Genomic DNA, 14472 nt, shown 5'->3' with positions numbered 1-14472 from the left:
TGGAGCTAGACGATATGGTGCGCGAGCTATGGGTGCTGCTCCTGGAGCGAGCTCGATTTGAAATTCAACCTGACGATGAGGCGGTAAGCCAGGCAAGTCTTCAGGAAACACCTGAGGGTAATCACGTACAATTGGAATATCCTCCAATTTCTTTTCCTTTGCTGATGCATCTGAAACAAGAGCCAAAATGGCTGTGTGACCTTTACGTAAGCACTTCTGAGCCTTCAAGAAAGAGATGATGCCAACCACTGCACCACTCTTGTCGCCTTGAACTTCTAGAGGTTCCTGACCCAAACGAGGAATGCGAATAACCTTTTCGCTGCATAAAATTTCTGCCTGGTGTTGAGATAACCAATCCATCCCAATCACGACGTCGAAGCTACCCAAAACTATGGGAATGAGGTCAATAGAGAAGGCTTGACCAGCTAAGATAAGAGTACAACCCTGAACTACGTGCGTGGCTTCTAGACTTTTACCGTTAGCTAACTCGACTACATGTTTGGTGGGTAAAAGTGTTGGTGCACGTTTTAGTAGTTGACACATTTTCACAGACATATAGCTTGTATCCGCACCCGAATCAAATAAAACAGTAACGTAAATATTGTCGAGGAGAAACTTACCCATAACAACGTTGGGATCGTTCACTGCATCGCCTCGACCTAGCACAAAAGCACGACCACGAGCTTCATTGCCGTTGTTGTTGTTGTTCCCGCCGTTATTGTTGCCGTTGCCCTGGTTGTTATTGTTGTTGCGGTTCTGGTTCAACTGAGGGCAATCGCGTTTGAAGTGACCTTCAGCCCCACACTGGAAACACCCCCGGTTTCCACGCTGTGGCTGCTGCTGCTGCTGGTTCTGTGGAGCTGGTTGCTGAGGCTGCTGATTCTGATTCGCAGGCCGTGGACTCCTACAGTCTTTGGCCTCGTGCCCCATCTTAAGGCACCTTTGACAACGACCCTTGTTACACGGGCCGTGGTGATGCCTGTTGCAGTTGTGGCACTTGGGTTGACTACCCTGATATCTCCTCTGTCTGTGACCACTAGAGGATTGCTGACTGGGACTCTGATAGTGATCGATCTTCTGCTGCTGAGCTTGTGGCTGAACAGATGCTGAACCTTTGCTAGAATCTCCATCCCATTTTCTTTTACTGTCACCAGATGTAGCAGGAGTAACTGAGGTGGTGACGTTAGCAGTAGCATTAACACGCTTGGGCAGTCTATTCTGATCCACTGCCTGATCGGTGATGCGATGAGCAAGGCGCTGGATTTCCTGGATGTTTTCGAGGTTAGCCGACGTCACGTGGCTCTGAATCTCTGGCGCCAATCCCTTGAGATACAACTCAATGCGCTTGTATGGAGGGTCCACCATAGTAGGACACAGAACGGCCAACTCATTGGACCGTTTGGTATACGCTTCGATTTCCGATCCAACCATTTTCAGGTTATAAAGCTCGTCTTCCAGCTTGTGTATGTCTTCCCGCGTGCAATACTCACGCTTGATGAGTTCCTTAAAGTCGTTCCATGGGGTGGCGTTAGCAGCTGCCAAACCTAAGATCTGGACTTGGGCGTTCCACCAAGTCAATGCTATCCCCTCCAAAGTGCCGGTGGCAAACTTGACCTTGCGAGCCTCAGGGCACTCGCACATTTCAAAGACTGATTCTAGCTTCTCGAACCAGTGGAGTAGTCCCACTGCTCCTTCCGTGCCGCTGAAGGTGTTTGGACGACAGTCCATGAAATTCTTAAATGTGCAGACAGGCTGCTGCGCGTGTTGACCTATTGTGTACGAGTAGGGCAAAGTTTAAATACAAGAGCTAGTTTAGGAGTGTAGGATCTAAAGATCCTAGCGTAAGTTATGACTACAGGTTATCCTACCTGCTTGAGCAGCCGCAAGTGCCGCTGTGACTTGGGCTTGAACGAGAGCCTCTAGCTGGGCTTGTGTCATGTTGATTCTTCCAGACATGATCTTCATTGTAACAAGTAGCATAGGTAAGAATGGTTCGCGAATAGGGCGATGACAGAAAAGTATAGGCATATAGGTGTTCTCATGAAATCAAAGCATGTGTATCTAAACGTAATGCGAGCAAAGTTCTAAACAATTCTAGCATACAGGCAATAAACATAAACCTTATTACCTAGGATGTCGAGTCTTGCACGTGGAGCGAAGCGTCGTTGTGGATCGTTGAGAGCACTGTTCTGGTTATAGTCCGGTTTTAATAAAAACGTTTTCCCATATTAAAACCAAGTTCTCTATAACCAATGGCTCTGATACCAATCTGTCACACCCCCAAAATCCCACACGCGGAGTACCACCGCTTGGAGGCGTGACTGACCAGGATCAAGCCATCAATCATATCAAACAAAGCATTTAATAATAAAAGTAATTAATGTAAATCATCATGACATGAATTGATGTTCCAAAACCAATCATTGTTTAAATAGCGGAAGCATAGTATGTAATCTCAAAATACTTATAAGTTCGAATAACGTTCATGATCCATCTGCCACAACGACCTGCTCCTTCCTTGTGCAAGCTCCATAAAGTACCTAAGGTCCTGCAAGGCATGCAGCAAATAATCAACAAACTAGTTGAGCGAGTTCACAGGAAGTAAGTTCATAATATAGTGCATAAGTATAACTAGTGGGGGCTTCCCATGTTTATCCTGGCTAATGAGGGCTTCTCATTAACGGTACTTACTAGACTAACTTCCGACCATGTGTTCTTCTTTACCGAGAACAGGAAAACGTACAGGGTCACGTAGGCTTTACGTGACGTGCCCTTCCCCGAGGACGGTGGTACGCGTGGGGGCTACATAGGCTTTACGCAGCGTGGCCTTCCGACCTGGAAGCCAGTGGATGGTATTGGGTTACGTAGGCTTTACGTAACGTGTCCTCCCGACCCGGGAGACATATGGCAAATATACTGGGTTACGTAGGCTTTACGTAACGTGTCCTGACTAACCTGAGGACGATGGTCTATAGTCTGGTATATGCGTAAGTACGAGTAACTCCTTTTACAATAACATATCCAACCCAATTCCCAACCCGGGAATCCCATGCCTTGGCTGTGTGAACTCACCTTGGTTTGCTCGGCAGATACACAAGAGAATAGGTAGCAAGTAATTGATCAATCACGTCCTATCATGTATTTATACCAGTTAGGTTCGGTCCACGTATAGCACGTATGGTTACACCAAGTTAATAAATTGCAGCATACAAAGTTCGTGGCCCAAACAAATCAATAATGTTGTGCAAGTGTCAATTCGTGCGGTTGGCAAATGGTCCGGGTGGCAGTTCGTGCGAACAGTCAGTCCGTCCGGATGACATTGTGCAGTCCGTCCGGATTGGACAATCCGTGCGGGAGTCAATCCGCCCGATTCAACATCTTGTCCGGATGGATAGTTCGTGCGAGTGGCAATCCGTGCGGACTGTCAGCTCGTGCGGATGACATCGTGTAGTCCGTGCGGATGGCAGTTCATCCAGATTGGACCTTTCGTGCGGCAGTTGGTTCGTGCGGATGGTCAGTCCATCCGGATTGACAATCCGTCCGGTCGGAAACTCGTGCGGAACAGTTGGTGTGGTCCGTCCGTGCGGACAGTCCGTGTTATTCGGCCCAACAGTTCACTCGTACGATCGGATGTGTAACCGGACCAGCTTGTGTGTGGGTATCTTGTGCGAACAGATTACTTGGTGCGATTGATTCAATAATCCGAATATCATGCAAGTTGGTTACGATTAGATTATCAGTTACCTAGTACTCTATCAATTAACACGATTTCCACAAGTCGTTTAACGTGATATCGATCAAACAAGCACATTTAGTATTCAAGTCACATGAACCCTAATTGAACAATCTAGCCCATTCACAAACCAATTAACCAAGTTAATCATTCGATTACATGTGCATAACCGGTTCATCTTCATAACCCCAACCATATCCTATCGATTAACAATTAATATTCGGCCGATCAACTAAATCGAATCCAATTCACGGATTTAACATCATCATACAATCCGACCAATTAACAACTATCCGATTATCATGCAAACACTAACCGGTTCTAACAACATTCACGTCCGGCCGATCCAACAAGTCCGGCCGATCGAACAAAGCTTAAATCAAACATATCCCTAACCAATTAAGCATGCGATTCAGAAATCATTCAATTAAGCAAAACGATTAAACACTAACCGATCGAGATAATTTGATCCGAACGATAAGAGTCCCGAGGTTCTTGGCCGCCTTTGCTTCGCGAATGAGAGGGAGAGAAAGAGAGAGCTAGGTTTCTTGTGTGTGTTAGGGTTTTGGTAACAAATGAGAAAACTAACCAAGTCCCTAAGGTTATTTGCGCATAGGGGGAGTGGGCCGGCCCATTCGATCGGGCTGCCCTTGGGCCGTGCGTGTTGTGCGATTCGATTCCATTAATAAACAAACACACTAAATACGCAATACACGTAGCACATAGTAACATAACATTCATTAAAATTAAAGCTCGTAATCATAACACGTTCACATACGTTGCACAAAGTGGGTCTAAAGTCCGAGTTGTCACATTGTGGGCCTTGGGCCCAAGCCCACTAAAAACTACATCTAACCTAAGTATAAAAGGGTAATGAAACCCTAATCTCATTCCATAGATTAGCCGTTCACTAACGCCTCTCCTCCCTAAAATTCTCTACAACTATTACCCCAAACCTTATCCACAATCCATGAACCAAAATAAGAAAACATGCCCCTAATTTCCTCACCCTCCTTCTCGATTTCCTCTCTGCAACACAAAAAAGGAATTCTGACTTTCAAATCTCAAACCTCACTCTTCATCTATAAACTCTACAAAACTCATATCTCCTCTGCAACTTTCATCGAACACAAGCAATAACCTGCAACCATCCTATTTCGAAGAGGAGAGAGAGGCCGTTCAAGAGAGAGAGAGAGAGATGACGAAAAGAAAGAGAGATCGAAGAAGAAGGAGCCGCCGGCGATGAGCCGGCAGAGCACGCCGGCGATGAGCCGGCGGAGCACGCCGGAGACGGCAGTGCAGCGGCGGCGGAACTCGGCAGTGGAGTCACGACGGTGGTGCTCATTGTTTTCCAACTCGGTTCCGGTAAAACCCTCTATTTCTTTTATTTTGTTTTCTTATCTTCTGAAGATTGATGTTCTGTTACTGTGGGTGATGATGTTGAAACAAGATTGAAGATGATGATGCCGATGGTGACGACGACATCAGGGGTTCCTTTCAACAGATTTCGGTCCGGTCAACTTAAGTCAACGGGTCAGTTGGTTCGGATCAGGCTCGGGTCAAATAGTGTTCGCGTCAACACTCGGTCAAAGCTGGTCAAGGATGGTCAGACTTAGTCAGCTTCGGTCAGCCTGTGGTTCGGGTCTCAGTATTCGGTTCGGTTCAAACCGGTCGTAGTCAACGTACGTTAACTTGGTCAACCACAGTCAAAACATGGTCAACTGTCGGGCAAGTCAACGCTGGTCAACTGGTCGTAGTCAGTCAAGACCCGGTAAAGTTTTAACGATGCGTTAAACTTTATATAAAGATCCGTTAGATTTATAGTTATACGCGACCAAGCTCGACCCACTTTGACTAGATATTAGTTACGTTTTGATACGTTTGACGAAAACTTATTATATATTGATTTGTTTGATTGAATTATCGTTGCGTTTTGATTTAAAATATCGACACTTTTGATGTCGAGGTTATCCTAAAAACAAACTCTGTCCGATTTTCGTTAAAAACCCGGTTTACGAAACGTATATGGTCATAAAGACGACACTTATTGAGATACAAGTTTTCTTATAAAAATAAATATAGAGGTATATTTGTTTTGACGACGTTATGAGATTTTGAAACCGATACCTAGTTAAAATAAATATGATGCTTATATTTATTTCAAACATCGTTATCCCAAACGCTTTTATAAATAAACATAATGTTTATATTTACTACGAACATTGATATTTCCGAACGTTTATACAAATAAACATAATGTTTATATTTATTTCAAACGCCCAAAACTTTTAAATAGTTTGTAAAATAAATAAAATGTTTTATATTTATTTCAAACGTTAGCGATTCGGGATTTACACTTTAAACGTTTAGCATTCGAAAATCATATATATAAATATAATTGTTTATGTTTATCTCAACTATTTAGAGTTCGAACATTTTTATAAAAAGAATATATTTGTTATATTCATTTCAATGTCAAGTATTCGAATAGATATATATATATATATATATATGTATATATTTATTTATTTCCATCATACGATACTACAACGGTATATTACCATAGCATATACGACACAACAAGACGCTCACTTATCCGTATACGTATTTCTAATTTACGACGACCAACATGGCATCGCAGGTATAGATTTATATTTGAATCTATATAAATATATATCTAAATCACTCGAAAACTAAGTCGATCTCGAGACTTGGTTTTATCCCGATTATAAATGGGATCAACTAACAATAGTTTGGTTATTTCAAACCAAAATATTAACACATTTATAGAATCAATTAGTTAACGATTTGGTAGAGCTCGGACACGTAGTTTAGCTACGTTTAAACTAGAAACTGACAAGTTATTCCCTGTTAGGAATACTATAGATGCACGCTAGCTACATCACATTCGTGGAACGACACTACGGAAACACACTAAGCTAGCATTGCACAGGAACGTCAAGGTGAGTTCATAACCCCCACTTTTTACTATTTTACATTTTTATAAATGTTTTCGGGGGTGGAAAGACATGCAAGTTTTGCAAAAATAAACAACTTTTCGATGAACGAAAACTCATATTTATAAACCGTGTTGCGAATGAATTTCAAGGAACTTAAATGGTTTACGAATGATTTCGATCAAACATACCGGTTTTACAAATTTGATTCACATATTACGAAACGTGCATGATTTTCTAATGGGTACGGGCGACACAATCGAGGTGATTCGACACAATCGAGGTGATTCGACACAGTCGAGGGGATTCGACACAGTCGAGGTTATTCGACACAGTCGAGGTGATTCGACACAGTCGAGGTGATTCACACAGTCGAGGTTATTCGACACAATCGAGGTTATTCGACACAGTCGACATGATTCACACAGTCGAGGTGATTCGACACTAAAAACCGTCTACACAGGTTGAGTACTTCCTATGTCGCCGCATACGTTAATGTCCTCGCGAAACATTAACGATCAACCTGTTCATAGACGCTTTACATACCCATTTACAACACTAAAACTTTCACGTATTCATAAGATTCATTTGATGGAAACTCACAAATACATGAATTACAAACTTTGGTAACGTTTTTCAAGTTATACCTAAGTAAGAGGAAGCGCTGATCCTTCTTACAAAGGTTCGTTTGGGCTCGGCCCATTCTCTCTCGTGCAATGCACAAACACTCTCATGGGCTAGACTCACAGTCCTCATATATCATGCCAAGAAAATGATTTTTCTATATTTTCTCAACAACTTTTAAACCGGTTATCAAAAAGATTTATTTTAAATCTTTTCAAAACAAACTATGAACTCGCTCAACTTTATGTTGATTTTTCGCATGTTCTTTCTCAGGTTGCATTTTCAAAAATATGGAACGGTTGGAATAGGAGAACCCATGGTGATTTGAGTACTTAGCGGGCGTTCACTGTTTAGAAGTCTTAGCTTATTGCTTCCGCTGTGCAATGAAGATACCGGTCCAGTCACGCCAGCTCTGATTTTTCGGGGTGTGACAACCAGGGGCGTAGGCGACGCCCCCTCCTGATGCTAAACGAGATTTTTGGGGTTTTCTTGGTTGGTGACGAGTTTTAATGCTTGTTTTGACCCATTTCGGGAGTTACACTTTGAATAGAGTTTGAAATCACTTCTTGGAGCCATAACCTATCACCCTTTCCATTCTCAATCCATCTCTATCACCAACCTTCATCCGAATCAAGAATCATCATCACCCAATTCATCTTCATCTATATTCACCAAACCCTAGTTTCTTCATCCATTAATCTTTCAATCACCATCACTCACCAAAACCCTAATCATCATCATTCACTATTTCCAACATCCAAGATGTTCAATCTCAAGTTCCATTTATCCGGTGATAGCGTTCGTCCTTCCATGAACGGCTAAATTCTTGGAGGTTTCACCCCGGTGTAGGTTTTTATAAGTCTAGGGTTTTAACATTGTTCTTGGTTTGATTTTGTGACAAATTGCTATTTGATTTTGAAGCTTATGACAATTGTCTTGCATTTGTATTGAATTCATAAATTGTCGAGTGAAGATTAAATTTGACTTTATGAAATGTTTATGTGCAATTATGCCTTGTCTAGGTTAGAGTTTACATGTTCTTGGTAATGAAGTGCATTTTTGTCCGTTCTTTGTAACGTTGATAGCTATTGGCACCTAAGCCTTGTAACACTAAATTCGTTAGTCACTTTTGCAATTGAATCAAATCTAAAACGTGTAGAAATCCTAGGATTGCAATTACCGAACCGGGTGTGAACCTTGTTTAATTATCTTGTTTAAAACTATCAATTACAATTTCGTGCATTTGTTTTAAGTTCTCGTTAGTTAGCAATTAAAAACCAAATTGTCGGTTCATTCCGACCCATTTCCTAAACAACCAAAAATTCATAAAAATAATCTAGTAAGCTTCATAATAGTGACAAACCGTTAAAATCAATCAAGTCCATTCGCAAACCACATACTTTTCATGGTTCGACCCCTTGCTACCACTAGCTATTTGTTAAGGGTAATTAGGGCTATAAATTTTATCTTTGACCGGAGCGCGACACTCCGATCACCGATTAGTCTTTGTGTTGGTTCAACCTCAACATGAACATCATCTTTATCATCATCATACACATGGACATCATCATCCAGTGAGATGTCATATCCTCCACCGACAACGAGGTATCGATGTTAAGGTCGAAAGTTGTGGTATGAGCATCAGGAGTACCAACCGAGGTGTATTCACCAGTGTTCGCTATCTTTGAGCGTCTGGGCGGTTGAGCACCGTATACCTTGGTTGGTCCAGACCATTTTTGTAGTCCTTCATAACCCTCCAAACATGTTTATATTGAAATTGTTGCCCGGTGGGGTTATTCTTTCTATCAGCAACACATTCTTCTCTAACTGCTCACAACAATAGTTCGTCTGACGTACCACTCTTTGTATTGTTCGTCCGATCGACGTCCCAAAGTTTGAAAGTAATAAGTTTGGGTTTTCATCTGCAATACCTTGATTCAACAACTTGGTAAAGTTAAGGTTTTGGTTTGGATTTATTATTATTATTTTTTTTTGGTAAGATAGTGCATGAATGCTATGTGCTCTTTGTGTGATTTGACGGGTTGTTTTGAATATAAGGTTAATAAATAGAGTTCAATTAGGTTTTTGGTTTTGTTTTGAATGATGGGTTAGCAAGTAAATTAAATAAAGTGTAAATGTTGTTAAATGGAGTTAGCAAATTAATTAAATGAAGTGTATGATTAGGGTGTGATAAATACACCCAATATATGGATTAATTTACTAAATTAGTCAAACTTGGTAATGATTAAGTGATTTAATACATTATTTTATTCTAAAGTCAAAAGTAATAATTATGTTTTTTTATGTTATTTTATTTTATAATACTTTTGTTACTTTTTTATATTTTGTTATACTATTATTAGTATTAATATCAATATTAATAAACAAATAATAAAGACACGTTATTATAAATACGAAAGTGAAAAAGTTCTTCATAACTAAATAAATAACAAGTCTCTAATAAAAAAGTAAACGTGCAAACATTAACTATGAATTAATATGCCTACTTGATCGACTATGTAGTTGATTTCCCTTAGATAGAGAAATTGGTGGTGGACTCGGGTTACTCTCGGAGTACTCCGTTTAGTCCAGTGGATGCCCCGATAATGTTTGGGATTGATTCTGTTAGCCGTTAAAAAATAATAGTAAAACTATAAATTTCTCTAATCATTTCAAAGTTATTTACAAAGTGAGTCCGTCGAAAACATGAAAGAAACTGCAAAGTAATATAAAAAAGAATGTCGTGTCATTCTCTTGAAGATAATATCATATGAATATTTATTTTATTTTATTATATGTATTATCTTTTTGTTCTTACATATCTCATTTTACTAATAATTATTTTTTTTCTTACATATCTCATTTTACTAATAATGTACCAAACATCAAATTTCAGGTCAATAAGACGAGCAAGATTAAAAATAATAATATAAATATGTTTATTTAGTAAAAGAATATAACAAAAATAATATTATGGGTTTATTTATAAAAAATAAAAATAAAAACCTGCTTTTTAAAAATATTAAAAGAAGTTTATGGAAAAAAAATTTATTAGTTGACTTGTGGGTCCATTGTATTGTTAGACCATCCGTAGTGGGGCGTTTTTTTAAAAAAAATTTCAGAAAAAAACGCCGGATAACGCCCCCCATACCACTACACCCGGCGTTACTGGGCATTTTTTTTGAAAAAAAAAAATCAAAATGGCGTTTTAATTAAAACGCTTTGCAAGATTTGACCGGCCAATCAATGTCTTCCAACGGCTATATATTAACGGCTACTTCTTTTATTTATTATTTTTTTAACCTTTTACCTATATATATATATATATATATATATAAATTCATTCATTTTCAACAAAAACAATCTCAAAAACTCTCTAAAAAACCCAACCATTTTATAAAAAACTTGATGGATTCTCCTAGTTCTTCATCCATGGTAAATTTTTACTACAACGAGTATTTTGCGGATGGCGATGGTTCGACCGATGAGGAGCTTGAGCAAGAGGCGGTTACGAGTGCTTGTCAACTGGCAGTGAGATATGTCAAGCATTGTCGTCGCCCCCAAGCAGAAAAAAATAAAAGAGGTTATATTGAACGAGACCGATGCGCGACACACGATCGTTTGATGAAAGATTATTTTGATGAGGCGCCGACATTTTCTACGCATAGTAGACGACTTGGAAGCCAACTACGATTATTTTAAACAAAAACCGGATGCGAGAGGGGCACTTGGATTTACCGGTATCCAAAAGTGTACGTCGGCGTTACGAATCCTTGCTTATGGTAACACTACCGACATCAACGACGAGTATCTAAAAATGGCGGAGAAAACAACACGAGACAGCTTGGAGCATTTTTGTCGCGGTACAATTCCTATACTTTACTTTTTTTTTAAAAAAAAAACGACGATTATGTTTACAATTTTCTTTTTTTTTGAAGCTTATGTTTGTCTATATTTTTTTATAAAGGTATAATTGATGTGTACATAATGCTGAGCATGGTTTGCCTGGTATGATCGGGAGCATAGATTGCATGCATTGGCGTTGGGATAACTGCCCGACTGCATGACGAGGCCAACACACACGTGGTGACCAAAAAGGACCCACTATTATTCTTCAGGCGGTTGCTTCACATGACCTTTGGGTTTGGTCGGCTTACTTTGGCGTGGTCGGGTCATGCAATGATATCAATGTTTTTGAACAATCTCCGTTGTTAGAGGAGTGGATTTCTGGCAAAGCTCCAAAAGCGTCGTTTTACGCAAATGGAAACTGTTTTGGTCAAAAATTACCGAAGCAATTAAGTGATCAAATTAGTTAAGTGAGGTAGTGTGCTAAGAGAATGTGTTCAAAAATATGTTAATTGAGTTATTTGCAAAAACAGTTTCAGGATACGGCTCAGGATATAGAGCCGTATCTGTGATCAAACAATGAGCAAAAAAGTAAAGGTTGACACGTGATGTACGAGGAAAGCCCTTGATCAATCTAGATCGCCGGCATAAAACCTCGGGAGCTGACAATCGCAGCTGCCTTGTTCTTCTATTACTTCAAACGTCAGGATACAGTGTAGGATATTGATCGGATCGCTAAGTGTTACAATGAGATTTGAGTACAACTGTTTGTGTGTAGTGGTTGCTAGTAGCTAGAGAGCAAAGAGTGTGAGTGAAAGTGTGTGAAAAGTTGTGTCTACCTATGATCCGATCGCCCCTTTATATAGTTACAAAAACAAACTAACTCTCCTATTATTCCGGGATGCTGGGAATATTCCATTCTGAACGTTGGGGGACTCTTTCTACTTGTTTTCCACGTGCTTATTGACTACAAAACCGGGTCTTCAGCTCATATAACCGTTACAATGTCAATAACATTGACCAACATCCGATATTCTCGCGGAATATGCCTTTCTGACCGTTACAAGACCCATTCTTCCACCATCAACGTCCATTTTTCAACCACCTTGAGCGAATCTTCAGGTAGATCAAGTCTTTTAACGTTGGTACCTTGCAACCAACGTTTTACAAGCCAATCGTTAGTAATAGTCAGGATACTGCCTCAGGATATTACTAATATCCTGATCCGGTATCCTGATCTGGTATCCTGATCATATACAACTAATAAAAAATCAAGATACAAAATCAGGATATGGGCTCAGAATTTCACCCATAACAGAAACTACTACCCTCATGGATATTATTTGAGCGACAGAATTTATCCTAGGTATTCGATTTTCGTGAAGACGTATAGTGAACCTATTGATGAAAAAAGAGCATACTTTAAAAAGGTTCAAGAGTCTTCACAAAAGACATTGAGAGATGCTTTGGGGTTCTTAAACAACGCTAACAATATTTGAGAAATCCTTGTCATGCATGGAGCAAGCAAAAAATGAGAGATGCTATGTACGCTTGTATAATCATGCACAACATGATTTTGGAAGACGAAGGAAAGGCGATATGCCAGAATTATGTGCCAGAAGCCGTTGAAGAGGAGCATCCACAGGCGACAATGGAAGAAAGAGTGAATAATGCGCGAGAGTTGCATTACGAGCCGTACCATTCCCAGCTAATGGTTGATTTGGTACACCACGCATGGTCGGTTCGGTATGTACCACCTGAGGGAGAGGAAGAAACGGAGGACGAGGAAGACGAAGTTGGCGAGGGTGAAGAAAGCGAAGACGAAAACTAGTGTTTTTTTTGTTTTTTTTAAATTTAATCGGATATTTTTTTATTTCTAGTATTGTATTTTTTTTTTAATTTAATGAAGTATTTAAAGTTAAAAAAAAATAATTGTGAAATGATTGAATGAGGGTTATTGGCATAATGCCCCACTACGCCACTTTTGCTATAATGCCCCAACGCTGACTAGGATGCCACGTGTCGGATAATGCCTCATGGTGAGGGCATTATGTTTGTTCACCACTACACATGGTCTTAGTTTATGTAAATTTAAAAAGTTGATTTGTGAGAAAAAAGTAAAAAAAAAGGTTGGTGTATTTAACACAACCCTGATTGATTCGTTTGAAAGAAAGTATGACAACTAAATGAGGCTTTTAATTAATGTGATGAGATGGTTCAATAAAATTATAAGACCAAAGGGTAAGGGGGTCGTCCCCATCCCGTCCCGGTCCGTCCCCGGCGTCGCACACTACCCCCCGGTGGGTCGTCGCGTCCTCGGCGGCTTCTGCAAGACGGAGGCGACGTGGTGGTTGGTTGGCTGAGTTTTCATTTAGTGGGCCCCCTCTCTCTCTCTCTCATTTAGTAATATACTAGATTATAACCCCGTGTATTACACGGGTCGAATAAATTAATTTTATATACTAAATAATAACACAATATGTCTCTAATAAAATTGATATAATAATTTTTTTAGTAATGAAAATAAAAATATTTCATATATTAATACAAAATTTGGTTAGAAAATCATAAAATAAATGCTTACAATGAATGATAGGTATTATACATTAATGTTTTATTATATAATATAGTATAAATATATATTTATATTGATATAAATAGATTATTATATTGTAGTAAAATTTGTTAATAAAGTCTCAATAAATTTAATCCCTTATTTAAAACTTGTAAATGTAACGAAGTCTCAATAAATTTAACCATTTATTTAAAACTTGTAAATGTAGAAATGATAAATAATATTAGTTAATTTTATTTTAAGTTTCGTAAAATTTATTTGATACCAAACTAAACAAAACGTTCAAATATATAGTTAATATCAAGAGTAAATTACGATTTTGGCCCCTATGGTGATATCACTTTTACCCTTTTAGCCAAAAAACGAATCTTTTAACATCTGAGCCCACAACGTCTTTTTTTTCTAACCCTTTTGGCCCCTACCAAAAGAGTTAAAAAAAAGACGTTAGGGTCCAAAAGGGTTAGAAAAAAAGACGTTGAGGGCTCAGATGTTAAAAAATTCTTTTTGGGGCTAAAAGGGTAAAAGTGATATAACCACAGGGGCCAAAATCGTAATTTACTCTAATATCAAATTAGATAACTAAGTTTGAATTTGAAGTAAATAGGTAAATATAAAAATAATAATTAAACTAAATAATATTTCGTAGGAGAATTATCTATAATTAATTAGAAGAGATTAAACTAAAATTATAATTATCTATAAGGCATGGCCTAATATGATGACAAGTGTCCTCAAAG

The sequence above is a fragment of the Helianthus annuus genome, chromosome 17 (genome assembly GCF_002127325.2).
Source record: "Helianthus annuus cultivar XRQ/B chromosome 17, HanXRQr2.0-SUNRISE, whole genome shotgun sequence".
NCBI lineage: Eukaryota > Viridiplantae > Streptophyta > Magnoliopsida > Asterales > Asteraceae > Helianthus > Helianthus annuus.
This window is presented reverse-complemented; position numbering follows the sequence as displayed.